The following is a 16,276-nucleotide window of genomic DNA, read 5'->3' as shown; positions in this document are numbered from 1 at the left end:
TCTGGAATGACAGACCTTGGGCCCTTGCTCTGCTAGAATTCAGCCGTGTGACTTTGAGTGAGTTACTTGACTTTTTGAGTCGTACTTTCTCCTTTAGTAAAATGGAGACATTTGCGTCTTTTCTAATGTCCTCATTGGATTGTCTTGAGGAAGCATCAAAAGTAATTACGGGAAAGGTCTTTGAAACTAGGAACCACCTACACGTATAAGGCATTGTTATGATGAAAATAATCTACGAAATACACATGCAGACCCACTTCTTACAAAACCAGTGCTAGGTCCCAAGAAAGAATATTCAAACTACCTGGCTTTCAATAACAGCAGCCTCCTCTCAGATAATCAGAGGAAGAGAAGAACAAACAAATGTGAAGGAAATCCACTGAAATCCCCAAACTTCACTGTACCAATTACGTGCTTGCTTCTCCCACACTGAACTTTGAAGCCAAACAATGAATGGTATCATTCCTGGCATTCCCAAGCTCACCAAATACATCTGAAGGCTGTGTTAGGACATCTTGCTTCTCAAAGGGGAAGCCAGAGATGTGCCCCATCTTCAGATCATCCTCAGAGAAGTCAGCTAGCACGACAGGTGACAGCATTGCATGATACACATCCTTCTGGGTCCTTTACCTTCACCCTGGGCACCTGGAGTCCCTGCCCATGTTCTGCCCTTTATTCTCCTACAGGATCCTTTATGTGCTTAGGGATCACTACTTATACATTGCTTACTTCTTACCTATTATTAGTCCTCTTTCCTCAAACAACCTTCTTTGAAGCTCATAAATCATTATTCAACAATGGTTCATCCAGGCAACAACTATTTATTGAGTGCTTACTATGTGCCCTGCATGGTGCTAGGTGTCAGGAATATAAGGGTATATAGACAACATCCCTAACTCAAGGAGCTTACTTTCTGAATCACTGTCCCTTTCTTAACCCCATCTTTGGTTTCTCTATTTAGTCAGAAATGCAGAGTTCTAAGCTTTGCACACCTCTCTAGTGAGGCAAACCTCTCTATAAATTGGAAAGGAAGCAAAATTTGTGTTACCTCGGAGCCTCCATGTATATGTTGCTAACTCCATCCTTCAGGCCCATCCGACAGAATTCATTCCTCCCTTACCTGGGCTCCCTTAAACGCACACATACTTCTATTATATAATGGATTCAATTATTTGTTTAAGTGTGTGTGTCTCTCTCTCCCAAACACACTCTGGGCTTTTTGGCTTGGGCACCCTGCTTATCTTACTCATACCTGAATCCAAAGCACATTTCACAAGGCTTGGTCCTTAGCGGGTACTCAGTAAGCCTTTGTGGAATGAATGAATGAATGGATGCATTCATCTCTTGAGTTTCCTGTTCATGACCATCTTCCCTTTCTTCTTTACTATCCCCAACCCCAGCCTATGATCCAGGGAGGCAGTGCATCTCAGTGGTGGCAACTCTGGCTTTTTCTGTAGTGTTTTGGGGTTGGCTCCTATTGGCTTGCATGAGCAGACTGTTAAATATTTGGGAATTTTTTTTGAGCTGATTTAAACTGTTAGAAACTTGAAATCGGCTGTGGTGGAAATATTTATATGACGGAAATCAGTAAATACTCCATATCAGGCATTTAGGGTTTTGTTTTGCTTTTGTGTTTTGGGAGCCTGTTTGTCAGCACACCACTGCTCTGATTTAGCCAGACTTGGATTTGCGGCTCAGCGTTGCCACTCACTACTTACGTGACCTTGGACAACTTGCCTGGTATCTCTAGGACAAAGTTGCTTCATCTATAAAATGGGGATGATCATTATGGCTTCACAGGGTTATTGTGTGACTTAAGTGTCCTAATGTTTATAAAGTGCTTAGCACGGTTCCTCATACATAGTAAGGAGCCAATAATGTATTAGTTTTAGTATGAGCATTATTCTCTGGCTTTCAGTTAATGCATTCTTTCATCCAGTTTGTCATACTTTTTCTTTCTCATACCTCAAAGGATTTGTGACAACTTAATAAAGCAAAAGCCATAAAGTAGAAAATACAAATTCAAAAATCAGAATAAGGGAAAATAAAAATCATTCTACAAAGTCAAAATCACAACGCTATCATTTGATGGAATCTAACAGACTAAGGCTCACTAGAGTGTTAGCTGGAGATTTCTTAAGTTGTCACCAACAGAATCACAAAGTGTTAGAGTTGACAGGGCCTCAGAGATCTTCTTGTTCAATTCCTTACCTTACAGATGGAAAACTGAGGTCGGCAGACAGGAAGGAATCATTTCTTGAGCACCTCCAGGCATGATGGCAGATACTTTCACTTTCATCGTCTCCGTGCCGTTCCATTTTACAGATGAAACCACTGAGGCCAGGGAAATTGCAGGCCCCTCCCAAAGCCACTAGGCCGGTAGTGGTAGAACTGAAATGGGACACAGATCCCCATTTCCCAGTCCACTCCCCTCATCTTTCCAGGTACCATGTTGTCTCCTCACTCCAGGAAGAGCCGTATTGTGATAAGAGCTTCCTGAAGATCAAAAAGTCTCTCAAGATCCAACAGAATCATAGTCATATGGAGAAACTGCAGGCACTGTGGTGGACGGGACTTCCCAGGGAATTTCCGAGGTCTGCTTGTGACATATGAAAGAAGGACATGCATATGCCCATTGGCAGGAATAGCTGCTTTTGTATAAAACCCATCCTCATTTTGTGTTGGCTTTTGAAAAGACAGCTGTGTTCTTAATTCATTCATTTGTGGCCCCCTCTGAAGTTCAGGTCTTTTTCTGCTGATCTTATAACTAGATTTTTTTTCTCACTTCTACTAATAGCTTCAACATCATTCTTCACACGACCTTCTGTTGGAGTGGTTAATAGGCACAGAAATCAAATCTCTTTTCCCTTCTTCTTCATCTGAAAGAAGCAGCACCAAACAAGAAAGGGGTTAAAGCAATAGATGGGATGGACACGGAGGGCAAGGAAGAGCCTGCATAATTCACAAAGTGAATGAGTTGACAGCAATGTCTCATTTGTTAGGCCACCACCCTTCTTTGGCAGCAAGCAGGCCGGTGGCCCAGCCTGAGAGTTCTGGGTTGTTTTTTTGTTTTTTTGTTTTTTTCGCGGTACGCAGGCCTCTCACTGTTGTAGCCTCTCCCGTTGCGGAGCAGAGGCTCCAGACGCGCAGGCTCAGCGGCCATGGCTCATGGGCCCAGCCGCTCCGCGGCATGTGGGATCCTCCCGGACCGGGGCACGAACCCGTGTCCCCTACATCGGCAGGCGGACTCTCAATCACTGCGCCACCAGGGAAGCCCGAGAGTTATGTTTTATGAGAATTGTGTTATTGCCCTCAGAGCTGTAGCTGACCTCACACCAAATAAACACGTCAGCCACTTCTCAAGTCCCTGTTCCCAGGTGTGGCATGGAGGCACTGTGCAAGGACCCTAATGGCTGCCGCTCCCTTTCTCCCTGCCTCCACTCAGAAATGGCTCTCGAAGTTCTGGCGTCCATGCTAACAGCCCTTTTCCTCTCTTTCCTTGTCCTGTTCCCCAAATCATCTGTCACATCTGTCCAAGATCTCACTAACCGGACATGTATTGCCATCTGAGTGCAGGGCAAGCCACTTGCCTTTAGAGAAACTTCTGGATATCAAAGAAGTTCCTGGAGACCTTCAACATGGCGGAAGAGTAAGAGGCGGAGATCACCTTCCTCCCCGCAAATACATCAGAAACACATCTACATGTGCAACAACTCCTACAGAACACTACTGAACGCTGGCAGAAGGCCTCAGACCTCCCAAAAGGCAGGAAACTCCCCACGTACCTGGGTAGGGCAAAAGAAAAAAGTAAAAACAGAGACAAAAGAATAGAGACGGGACCTGCACCAGCGGGAAGGAGCTGTGAAGGAGGAAAAGCTTCCACACACTAGGAAGCCCCCCTGCGGGCGGAGACTGCGGGTGGCGGAGGGGGAAAGCTTCGGGGCCGCGGAGGAGAGCATAGCAACAGGGGTGTGGAGGGCAAAGCGGGGAGATTCCCGCACAGAGGCTTGGTGCCAACCAGCACTCACCAGCCTGAGAGGCTTGTCTGCTCACCCACCGGGGCGGCCGGGGCTGGGAGCTGAGGCTCGGGCTTCGGAGGTCGGATCCCAGGGAGAGGACTGGGGTTGGCGGCGTGAACACAGCCTGAAGGGGGCTAGTGCGCCACGGCTGGCCGGGACGGAGTTCTGGAAAAAGTCTGGAGCTGACGAAGAGGCAAGAGACTTTTTCTTTCCTCTTTGTTTCCTGGTGCGTGGGGAGAGGAGATTAAGAGCGCTGCTTAAAGGAGCTCCAGAGACGGGCGCAAGTCGCGGCTAAAAGCGCGGACCCCAGAGACGGGCATGAGACGCTAAGGCTGCTGCTGCCGCCACCAAGAAGCCTGTGTGCGAGCACAGGTCACTATCCACACCTCCCCTCCCAGGAGCCTGTGCAGCCGTCCACTGCTAGGGTCCCGTGATCCAGGGACAACTTCCCCGGGAGGACGCACGGCGCGCCTCACGCTGGTGCAACGTCATGCCAGCCTCTGCTGCCGCAGGCTCGCCCCGCATCCGTACCCCTCCCTCCCCCCGGCCTGAGTGAGCCAGAGCCCCCGAATCAGCTGCTCCTTTAACACCGTCCTCACTGAGCGAAGAACAGACGCCCTCAGGCGACCTACATGCAGAGGCGGGGCCAAATCCAAAGCTGAACCGCGGGAGCTGTGCGAACAAAGAAGAGAAAGGGAAATCTCTCCCAGCAGCCTCAGGAGCAGCGGATTAAATCTCCACAATCAACCTGATATACCCTGCATCTGTGGAATAACTGAATAGACAATGAATCATCCCAAACTGAGAAGGTGGACTTTGGAGGCAAAGATATATATATTTTTCCCCCTTCTTCTCTTTTTGTGAGTGTGTATGTGCATGCTTCTGTGTGTGATTTTGTCTGTATAGCTTTGCTTTTACCATTTGTCCTAGGGTTCTGTCTGGGTTTTTTTTAGTATAGTTTTTAGTGCTTGTTATCATTGGTGGATTTGGTTTTTGGTTTGGCTGCTCTCTTCTTTCTTACTTTCTTTTCTTTTTTTAATTACTTTAAAATTTTTTAAATAATTATTTGTTATTTTAATTATTTTATTTTATTTTTTTCTTTATTTCCTCCTTTCTTTTTTTCTCCCTTTTCTTCTGAGCCGTGTGGCTGACAGGGTCTTGGTGCTCTGGCTGGATGTCAGGCCTCAGCCTCTGAGGTGTGAGAGCCGAGTTCAGGACATTGGTCCACCAGAGACCTCCCAGCTCCACATAATATCAAACAGTGAAAGCTCTCCCAGAGATCACCATCTCAACGCTAAGACCCAGCTCCACTCAACGACCAGCAAGCTACAGTGCTGGACACCCTATGCCAAACAACTAGCAAGGCAGGAACACAACCCCACCCATTAGCAGAGAGGCTGCCTAAAATCATAATAAGGTCACAGACACCCACAAACACACCACCAGACGCGGTCCTGCCTACCAGAAAGACAAGATCCAGCCTCATCAACCAGAACACAGGCACTAGTCCCCTCCACCAGGAAGCCTACACAACCCACTGAACCAACCTTAGCCACTGGGGACAGACACCAAAAACAACGGGAATTATGAACCGGCAGCCTGTGAAAAGGAGATCCCAAACACAGTAAAGTAAGCAAAATGAGAAGACAGAGAAATACTCAGCAGATGAAGGAGCAAAGTAAAAACCCACCAGACCAAACAAATGAAGAGGAAATAGGCAGTCCACCTGGAAAAGAATTCAGAGTAATGATAGTAAAGATGATTCAAAATCTTGGGAATAGAATGGAGGAAATACAAGAAACGTTTAACAAGGACCTAGAAGAACTAAAGAGCAAACAAACAATGATGAACAACAAAATAAACAAAATAAAAAATTCTCTAGAAGGACCCAGCAGCAGAATAACTGAGGCAGAAGAACGGATAAGTGACCTGAAAGATAAAATAGTGGAAATAATTACCACAGAGCAGAATAAAGAAAAGAGAATGAAAAGAATTGAGGACAGTCTCAGAGACCTCTGGGACAACATTAAACACACCAACATTTGAATGATAGGGGTCCCAAAAGACGAAGAGAAAAAGGGACAGAGAAAATATTTGAAGAGATTATAATTGAAAACTTCCCTAATATGGGAAAGGAAATAGTCAATCAAGTCCATGAAGTGCAGAGAGTCCCATACAGGATAAATCCAAGGAGAAACACGCCAAGATACATATTAATCAAACTATCAAAAATTAAATACAAAGAAAAAATATTAAAAGCAACAAGGGAAAAACAACAAATAACACACAAGGGAATCCCCATAAGGTTAACAGCTGATCTTTCAGCAAAAACTCTGCAAGCCAGAAGGGAGTGGCAGGACATATTTAAAGTGATGAAAGGGAAAATCCTACAACCAAGATTACTCTACCCAGCAAGGATCTCATTCAGATTGGACGGAGAAATTAAAACCATAATACACAAGCAAAAGCTAAGAGGATTCAGCACCACCAAACCAGCTCTACAACAAATGCTAAAGGAATTTCTCTAGGCAGGAAACACAAGAGAAGGAAAAGACTTACAATAACAAACACAAAACAATTAATAAAATGGTAATAGGAACATACATATCGATAATTACCTTAAATGTAAATGGCTTAAATGCTCCAACCAAAAGACATAGATTGGCTGAATGGATACAAAAACAAGTCCCATATATATGCTGTCTACAAGAGACCCACTTCAGACCTAGGGACACATACAGACTGAAAGTGAGGGGAGGGAAAAAGATATTCCATGAAAATGGAAATCAAAAGAAAGCTGGAGTAGCAATTCTCACATCAGACAAAACAGACTTTAAAATAAAGACTATTACAAGAGACAAAGAAGGACACTACAGAATGATCAAGGGATCAATCCAAGAAGAAGATATAACAATTGTAAATATTTATGCACCCAAAATAGGAGCACCTCAATACATAAGGCAAATGCTAACAGCCATAAAAGGAGAAATTGACAGTAACACAATCATAGTAGGGGACATTAACACCCCACTTTCACCAATGGACAGATCATCCAAAATGAAAATAAGGAAACACAAGCTTTAACTGATACATTAAACAAGATGGACTTAATTGATATTTATAGGACATTCCATCCCAAAACAACAGAAGGCACTCTCTTCTCAAGTGCTCATGGAACATTCTCCAGGATAGATCATATCTTGGGTCACAAATCAAGCCTTGGTAAATTTAAGAAAATTGAAATGAAACTAGATATCAATTACAGGAAAAAATCTGTAAAAAATACAAACACATGGAGGCTAAACAATACACTACTTAATAACCAAGAGATCACTGAAGAAATCAAAGAGGAAATTAAAAAATACCTAGAAACAAATGACAATGAAAACACGACAACCCAAAACCTATGGGATGCAACAAAAGCAGTTCTAAGAGGGAAGTTTATAGCAATACAATCCTACCTCAAGAAACAAGAAACATCTCAAATAAACAACCTAACCTTACACCTAAAGCAATTAAAGAAAGAAGAACAAGAAAACCCCAAAGTTAACATAAGGAAAGAAATCATAAAGATCAGATCAGAAATAAATGAAAAATAAATGAAGGAAACTATAGCAAAGATCAATAAAACTAAAAGCTGGTTCTTTGAGAAGATAAACAAAATTGATAAACCATTAGCCAGACTCATCAAGAAAAAAAGGGAGAAGACTCAGATCAATAGAATTATAAATGAAAAAGGGGAAGTAACAACTGACACTGCAGAAATACAAAGGATCATGAGACATTACTACAAGCAACTCTATGCCAATAAAGTGCAAAACCTGGAAGAAATGGACAAATTCTTAGAAATGCACAATCTTCCGAGACTGAACCAGGAAGAAATAGAAAATATGAAGAGACCAATCGCAAGCACTGAAATTGAAACTGTGATTTAAAATCTTCCTTCCAAAAGCCCAGGACCAGATGGCTTCACAGGGTAATTCTATCAAACATTTAGAGACGAGCTAACACCTATCCTTCTCAAACTCTTCCAAAATATAGCAGAGGGAGGAGCACTCCCAAACTCATTCTATGAGGCCACCATCACCCTAACACCAAAACCAAAGATGTCACAAAGAAAGAAAACTACAGTCCAATATCTCTGATGAACATAGATGCAAAACTCTTCAACAAAATACGAGCAAACAGAATCCAACAGCACATTAAAAGGATCATACACCATGATCAAGTGGGTTTTATCCCAGGAATGCAAGAATTCCTCAATATATGCAAATCAATCAATGTGATAAACCACATTAACAAATTGAAGGAGAAAAACCATATGATCATCTCAATAGATGCAGAGAAAGCTTTTGACAAAATTTAACACCCATTTATGATAAAAACCCACCAGAAAGTAGGCATAGAGGGAACTTACCTCAACGTAATAAAGGCCATATATGACAAACCCACAGCCAACATCATTCTCAATGGTGAAAAACTGAAAGCATTTCCACTAAGATCAGGAACAAGACAAGGTTGCCCACTCTCACCAATATTATTCAACATAGTTTTGGAAGTTTTAGCCACAGCAATCAACGAAGAAAATGAAATAAAAGGAATTCAAATCGGAAAAGAAGTAAAGGTGTCACTGTTTGCAGATGACATGATACTATACATAGAGAATCCTAAAGATGCTACCAGAAAACTACTAGAGCTAATCAATGAATTTGGTAAAGTAACAGGATACAAAATTAATGCACAGAAATCTCTTGCATGCCTATACACTAATGATGAAAAATCTGAAAGAGAAATTAAGGAAACACTCCCATTCACCACTGCAACAAAAAGAATAAAATACCTGGGAATAAACCTACCTAAGGAGACAAAAGACCTGAATGCAGAAAACTATAAGACACTGATGAAAGAAATTAAAGATGATAAAAAAAGATGGAGAGATATACCATGTCCTTGGATTGGAAGAATCAACATTGTAAAAATGACTATACTACCGAAAGCTATCTACAGATTCAATGCAATCCCTATCAAACTACCACTGGCATTTTTCACAGAAGTAGAACAAAAAATTTCACAATTTGTATGGAAACACAAAAGACCCTGAATAGCCAAAGCAGTCTTGAGAAAGAAAAACAGAGCTGAAGGAATCAGGCTCCCAAACTTCAGACTACACTACAAAGTTACAGTAATCAAGACAGTATGGTACTGGCACAAAAACAGAAATATAGATCAATGAAACAGGAAAGAAAGTCGAGAGATAAACACATGCACATATGGTCACCTTATTATTGATAAAGGAGGCAAGAACATACAGTGGAGAAAAGACAGCCTCTTCAATAAGTGGTGCTGGGAAAACTGGACAGCTACATGTAAAAGAATGAAATTAGAACACTCCCTAACACCATACACAAAAATAAACTCAAAATGGATTAAAGACCTAAATGTAAGGCCAGACACTACAAAACTCTTAGAGGAAAACATAGGCAGAACACTCTATGACATGAATCACAGCAAGATCCTTTTTGACCCACCTCCTAGAGAAATGGAAATAAAAACAAAAATAAACAAATGGGACCTAATGAAACTTCAAAGCTTTTGCACAGCAAAGGAAACCATAAACAAGACGAAAAGACAACCCTCAGAATGGGAGAAAATATTTGCAAATGAAACACCTGATAAAGGATTGATCTCCAAAATTTACAAGCAGCTCATGCAACTCAATATCCAAAAAACAAAAAAACCCAATCTAAAAATGGGTAGAAGACCTAAATAGACATTTCTCCAAAGAAAATATACACATTGCCAAGAAACACATGAAAGAATGCTCAAAATTACTAATCATTATAGAAATGCAAATCAAAAACACTATGAGGTATCACCTCACACCAGTCAGAATGGCCATCATCAAAAAAATCTACAAACTATAAATGCTGGAGAGGGTGTGGAGAAAAGGGAACCCTCTTGCACTGTTGGTGGGAGTGTAAATTGATACAGCCACTACGGAGAACAGTATGGTGGTTCCTTAAAATACTAAAAATAGAACTACCATACGACCCAGCAATCCCACTACTGGGCATATACCCTGAGAAAACCATAATTCAAAAAGAGTCATGTACCAAAATGTTCATTGCAGCTCTATTTACAAAGCTGGGACATGGAAGCAACCTAAATGCCCATCAACAGATAAATGGATAAAGAAGATGTGGCACATATATACAATGGAATATTACTCAGCCATAAAAGGGAACGAAATTGAGTTATTTGTAGTGAGGTGGATGGACCTAGAGACTGTCATACAGAGTGAAGTAAGTCAGAAAGAGAAAAAAAAAATATCGCATGGTAACACATATATATTGAATCTAAAAAAAAAAAAAAGTCAGAAGAACTCAGGGGCAAGATGGGAATAAAGATGCAGACCTACTAGAGAATGGACTTGAGGATACGGGGAGGGGGAATGGTAAGCTGGGACAAAGTGAGACAGTGGCATGGACATATATACACTACCAAACGTAAAATAGATAGCTAGTGGGAAGCAGCCACATAGCATAGGGAGATCACCTCAGTGCTTTGTGACCACCTAGAGGAGTGGGATAGGGAGGATGGGAGGGAGAAGCAAGAGGGAGGAGATATGGGGATATATGTATATATATAGCTGATTCACTTTGTTATAAAGCAGAAACTAACACACCATTGTAAAGCAATTATACTCCAATAAAGATGTTAAAAAAAAAAAAAAAGGTCCTGGGAGGAGAAACACCAATACACAATTAAATACAAATTCTATTATATATTTCTTTCAAAGTGAGATCAGGCACTTTGTTTTTTTAATTATTATTTTTTACCATTTTAAAAAATATGTTTCTTATGGTTCGTTTTTCACACAGCAGAATTAACTGCTCCAGAATTAATCCCAGGTTGGCTCCACCACAAGCATAATTCGGAGCCCCATCATGCTGCCACCTGCTGGGTGAGCGTGTGTAATACTGACTCACTGTTGAGTTTTTAAATGAGGCAAGCACGAGCAAAAAGAAGATGTTACCAAAAATGAAACAAAACCCCCACAATCCACTGGAAAGCCAACTCTAGGGGCCCGTCTGCAGCATCCACTGTGTGGAAGGCCTCTCCGATTGTCCCTCTCTGGACGCTGACGTGTTCAGCTGGGAATGTCTGTAGTTGGGCCATGGTTCCCACAAAAGATTGATGTGGATTACAGCTCTACCACTCACCACCTCTGTGACCTTAGTCAAGTCCCATCGACCTTAGTCCTTTAAGTGTAAAATGGGAATATTAATAGCTGCCTGACGTCCTTCACGTAGCAAACATGAATGTGCTCTGTAAACAATGATGTGGTTTTTAAAAATGGCAGCTGTTGTTATTGTGATAAGATCAAAAGTGAGCTGAGCGTGTGTTTCATTAGATAAAACCTGGGGCGCCGGGTTCTGGAAGCACTTCTTTTGGAGCTGGCGGCAAGGCCACCATGGAGACAGCACAGCCTGACCTGCGGTGTCTGTGAGAGAGGCTCCAACTGGGGATGGAGCAGAGCCCATGCATTCTGGGAAAGCCCACAGCTTGCCCGTTGCCCAGACGGCCAAACTGAAGCCACATTCTTTCTTTCTTCTTTTAAATTGTTATATTATATTGGAGCATAGTTGATTAACGATGTTGTGTTCGTTTCAGGTGTACAGCAAAGTGATTCAGCTATACATATACATGTATCTATTTTTTTTCAAATTCTTTTCCCATATAGGCCATTACAGAGTATTAAGCAGAGTTCCCTGTGCTCTACAGTAGGTCCTTGTTGGTTATCTATTTTAAATACAGCAGTGTGTACATGTCAGTCCCAAACTCCCAATCTATCCCTTCTCCCCACCCTTCCCCGCTGGAAACCATAAGTTCGTTCTGTAAGTCTGAGTCTGTTTCTGGAAACCATGCTGTTTAGAAAGAATTGCGTGTACTCCCTGACAAAAAGGATTCCAACCCTTGGGCTTACTCTGAGATGGTTTTCCCAGGGCTAATCCTGCCTTAGAACTTTGCTGAGGAATTTACTTCCCTCATTACTTGAGGAAAAGAAGAAATGCAGTTGAGACAATTATGACTATTCTGGAGGTGAAACGACAATTCTGGTCTGGCCTGTGTTTTACCCACACCTTGCCTTCGGGCTTTACCTGAAGTCTCCTAAGGGAAACAGCCCTGGCAGTTCGTATCTTTGTGGCCTATTACAACGTCTTTTTGTAATAAACTTCCCAAATTTCTGAGTCTGTAACTTGTGAAATACAATTTGCAATGTGCCTCTCTAGGCAGAAGCACTCTTGAAATTCATGACCTCCTCCTCCTCTGAGGACCAGGGAGCAGGCATCCACATGGAGGAGGCCCTCACCCTTGCAAACACGTCTGGACCGGGTGAGGGTGACTTGTGCAGGCCAGCAAGGAACTCCCACATGCCAGGCTGCCACTGCAGGGTAACAGGCAAGGGGCTGAGAAGTGGAGGGAGGAAGAGGCAGGCGAGTGTTCTCACGGTGGCCGGTGAGGGGAGAGGGGAAGGATGTGGTCATGGGGAGAGAGGAAAGAAAGATGAATGGGGCCTGAGTCAGTCATAGGCTAAAGCAAACAGGAAGGTTTTAAAGTGAGATTTGAGGAGAGGAAGTGGTTCTGAGCAAGGGAGGGGGAGAGTTCCAGAGATCTGTCTTGGAAAAGAGCTACTCTTCATTTTTTTGGATAGTCCGACTCATGTGAATATTTCTTGGCGGTACTGACAGACGGGTGAATGAATTTTTTATTATTATTATTTTTTTAAATCACAACTGGCTCCAACCTTCCCCTAGAACTTGAACCAAAAAGGATTAAGACTTTCAGTTTGAAAACGTTCAGTGTATTCATTTGTGTTCAGTTGCGCTGCTGCCTGCTGCTCTTAGCAAACACTCAGGGCCACCCAGAGGAAGGGAGCATGGGGACGGGGGTGGCCTATCCAACTGAGGTCACCTCTCGAATACTATGTCCACTGCGCCTCCCTGTCCAGGGAACATGATCCCGGGAGAGCTCGGCATCTTTCTAATTTGCTGGATGTGGAATTATGATGGGCTAGCTTTCCACCCGGCAAGAGGGGCAGTGCGTAGTGGAGGGAGGGGAGAGGGACGGAGGTGCAGGGCGGGGGCGAGGGGGGTACACTCACATGAAAGGATAAGGGTTTTTGCTGGCATTCCCATGGAAAGCCTTAAGACACAGAGGCAACCAAACAAAGGGCAACCTTTGATAGATGCACAGCGCCCTGCCTTCTGCGAACTAGTCAGGACAGTTTTAAAAGCCAAAACAAAGAACAAAAAAAACTTCATCTGAAGGACTTAAAAACAGCAAATCGTTCCCGCTCCTTGGGGAAGTCCCTTTCCCCAGACAGTTTATCAGAAATTGTTTTGTCCATATTGTGAAAGATAATAAATCTTCTGGGCTTCAAGAGCTAAGAGGCATTGCTTTTGCTTCTTGTTTTATGACTCTGGGAACTGAATCTTCATAAGCCTCATTTTTCTCATCTATAAAATGGGGATAACAAGCTTTGTTCCCACCTCAAAAGATATTACAGGTTTTGAATGTACATAAAGAGCTGGACATGTTCACAGAAGAATATTATTCATAATAGCAGAACTTTCTGCAGAACAATATCAAATAACATCCAGGTTATCATTTGTTTCTTCCTAGTCTAAAACTGAACTTGGGCATGACCAACCTTAATGCTGGATCATTTTTTATTGAGCTAGAAAATAAACTATTTAAATAAAAACCCCAGTGTTTTCCTGTGCTCTGTCCACATTCCCTATTATGAAATCCAAACTCACTCCACATTGCAATAAATTTCAAACCTTGGTATAGTGAGCATATTTGAAATACTTATATTATTTTTAATAGCTTATTGAGGGCTTCCCTGGTGGCGCAGTGGTTCAGAATCCACCTGCCAATGCAGGGGACACAGGTTGGAGCCCTGGGCCAGGAAGATCCCACATGCCGCGGAGCAACTAAGCCCGTGCACCACAACTACTGAGCCTGCACTCTAGAGCCCACGAGCCACAACTACTGAAGCCTGCACGCCTAGAGCCCATGCTCTGCAACAAAGAAGCCACCACAATGAGAAGCCCGTGCACAGCAACGAAGAGAGTAGCCCACGCTCGCCACAACTGGAGAAAGCCTGCGCACAGCAACGAAGACCCAATGCAGCCAAAAATAAATAAATAAATAAATAAATAAATAAATAAATAAATAATAGCTTATTGAGATATGATACAGGTTCCACTATCCGAAAGGACAAGGTTCCCATGAAACCTTCCATAAGCCAAAACGGCGTAAAGGGAAGAAGCAGTTACCTTAGGATGCATCTTTCTAACTAACGCATAAAATAAATCAAGATGAAACACAGATGCTCACAGACACAGTTCAAGGCTATGGCGGCTTGATGCTGAGATGCTGAGTGTAGTTCCCTGGAAGGAGCTTGGGAGGGCCACTCTTCCAGCCCCGATAACAGGTCGCTGCAAAACCCATCTCTGAACGTTATTTTCACTTTGTCTTTTTCTGTAGAAGTGAAATCGTCTTTGGATTTCTTTTGGTTAGCGAAATGAGTACTAACACAGGTCTTTCGTAAAAGTGAAGTGGCGAAAAGTGAACTTTTGAATAGCAGAGGATACCTGTATTATTTTGCACTTTAAAGCTTTACTGTCAAATATAGTAGTCACTGGCCTCAAATGGCTACTAAAATTTAAATTTAACTTAATAATTTGGTACAATTAAAAATCCAGTTCCTCAGTCACACTAATCACCCTTCAATTGCTCAGTAGCCAAATGAGGCTAGCGGCTATGGATTAGACAGTAAAAAACATGCACTGTTTCCATCACTGCAGAAAGTTCTAGTTTAGAAACATTGTTCTAAAATAATGTCAGGCATACCTCAGAGATACTGTGGGTTAGGGTCCAAACCGCCACAATAAAGAGAATATCACAATAAGCCGAGTTACCCAAATTTTGTGTTTTCCTGGTGCATGTAAAATTTATGTTTATACTGTACTATAGTCAGTATATTAAGTCTGCAATAGTATAATGTCTAAAAAAAGTACATTCTTTAATTAAAACATTTTACTGTGAAAAAAAGCTAACCATCATCTGACAATGCAGGATTGCCACAAACCTTCAATTTGTAAAAACCACAATATCTGCGAAGCGCAAAAAGCAAGGTATGCCTGTATACTCATCACAGAAATTTGGAAAATACCTAAAATCATGAAAAAGATAAATATATTTCTTATTTTCTTACCACCCAATGAAAACCACTATTAGATTCTTTACAATGTTTTCCTTTTTCTGCACATCTGTTTCTTTTGTTTTGTTTACATTGCATGGCTGTGATCTATTGAATATACAATGTTATAGCTTGCCTTTTTAATATTAAAATACAAATATTCTTCCGCGTTATTGTCTACTTTTCAGAAACATTGTCAATGGCTGCAGAATACTGCATCAAGTAGCGGTGCCATTAGCCTATTGTTAGGCATAGAGAGGGCACATGTTTGAATTTTTTAAAATAAAAGTAAACTTTAAAAACTCGATACCATTTGCTAGCTTAAAGGGGGCAGAGAAATTGCTTCATTCTACGGTAGTTTGTCATCAATTGTATTTTACTAGAAACATGCACACAATCCAGGAACAGCTGACTGATATCCAGGAATAATCCACCTGAACCAGTGGGGGCTTCCTCTCCCTGCTTGAGCTCCTGAAAATGGTTGAGGCTGCATGCAGGCCGTCGTGCCTCAGAACACCCATCTCCCACTACTTGAAGGCCGTGCTCAGCAGATGCTAAGTAAGGGCAACATGCTGCAGAATGAGGATAATGATCACCAAATTATACGTTTCATTTGCCAAAAGCTAAGGCAGAAGGATTACACTCCAGCAGAGCAGTCTCTCTGCAGTACCCCATGAGCCTCACGGGGCTAAGAGGTGAGGTACCTGAAAGGGCCCTCCACAGTCCCTGGCACACTCTGCAGCAAGCTTCCAGAAGCCTCCCTCTGCTGGCTCTTCTCCTCGTGCACTGGCTGTTCCTTCTCCATCCCCTTGGCAGGATCCTCTCTGCTTCCTGAACTCTGAGTGTCCAGGGCCCCGGGTTCTGCCTCTGAACTTCGCTCTACTTAAACTCTCTCTTGGGTGATCTCAGCCAGCCTCGTGGCTTTAACAACCATAACGACCCCCAAATTTCTCTCTGCCTCCTGACCTCTTTTGGAGCTCCAGTC

General features: G+C 42.5%; 1 long non-coding RNA gene across 2 annotated transcripts in view; it reads right to left on the bottom strand.

Annotated features, from left to right (window-relative positions):
• The window catches only part of LOC137227060 (uncharacterized), a 166,965-nt gene that overhangs the window by 136,468 nt on the left and 14,221 nt on the right, over positions 1 to 16,276 (bottom strand). For both annotated transcript variants that reach the window (XR_010944676.1, XR_010944675.1), the window contains exon 2: positions 2,212 to 2,879. This is a non-coding gene — a long non-coding RNA (uncharacterized lncRNA). The remainder of the gene's footprint in view (positions 1 to 2,211; positions 2,880 to 16,276) is intronic.

This window comes from Pseudorca crassidens, chromosome 7, assembly GCF_039906515.1.
Source record: "Pseudorca crassidens isolate mPseCra1 chromosome 7, mPseCra1.hap1, whole genome shotgun sequence".
Taxonomy (NCBI): domain Eukaryota; kingdom Metazoa; phylum Chordata; class Mammalia; order Artiodactyla; family Delphinidae; genus Pseudorca; species Pseudorca crassidens.
Note: the sequence above shows the minus strand (reverse complement) of the source record. Positions and strands in the feature narration are given on the sequence as shown.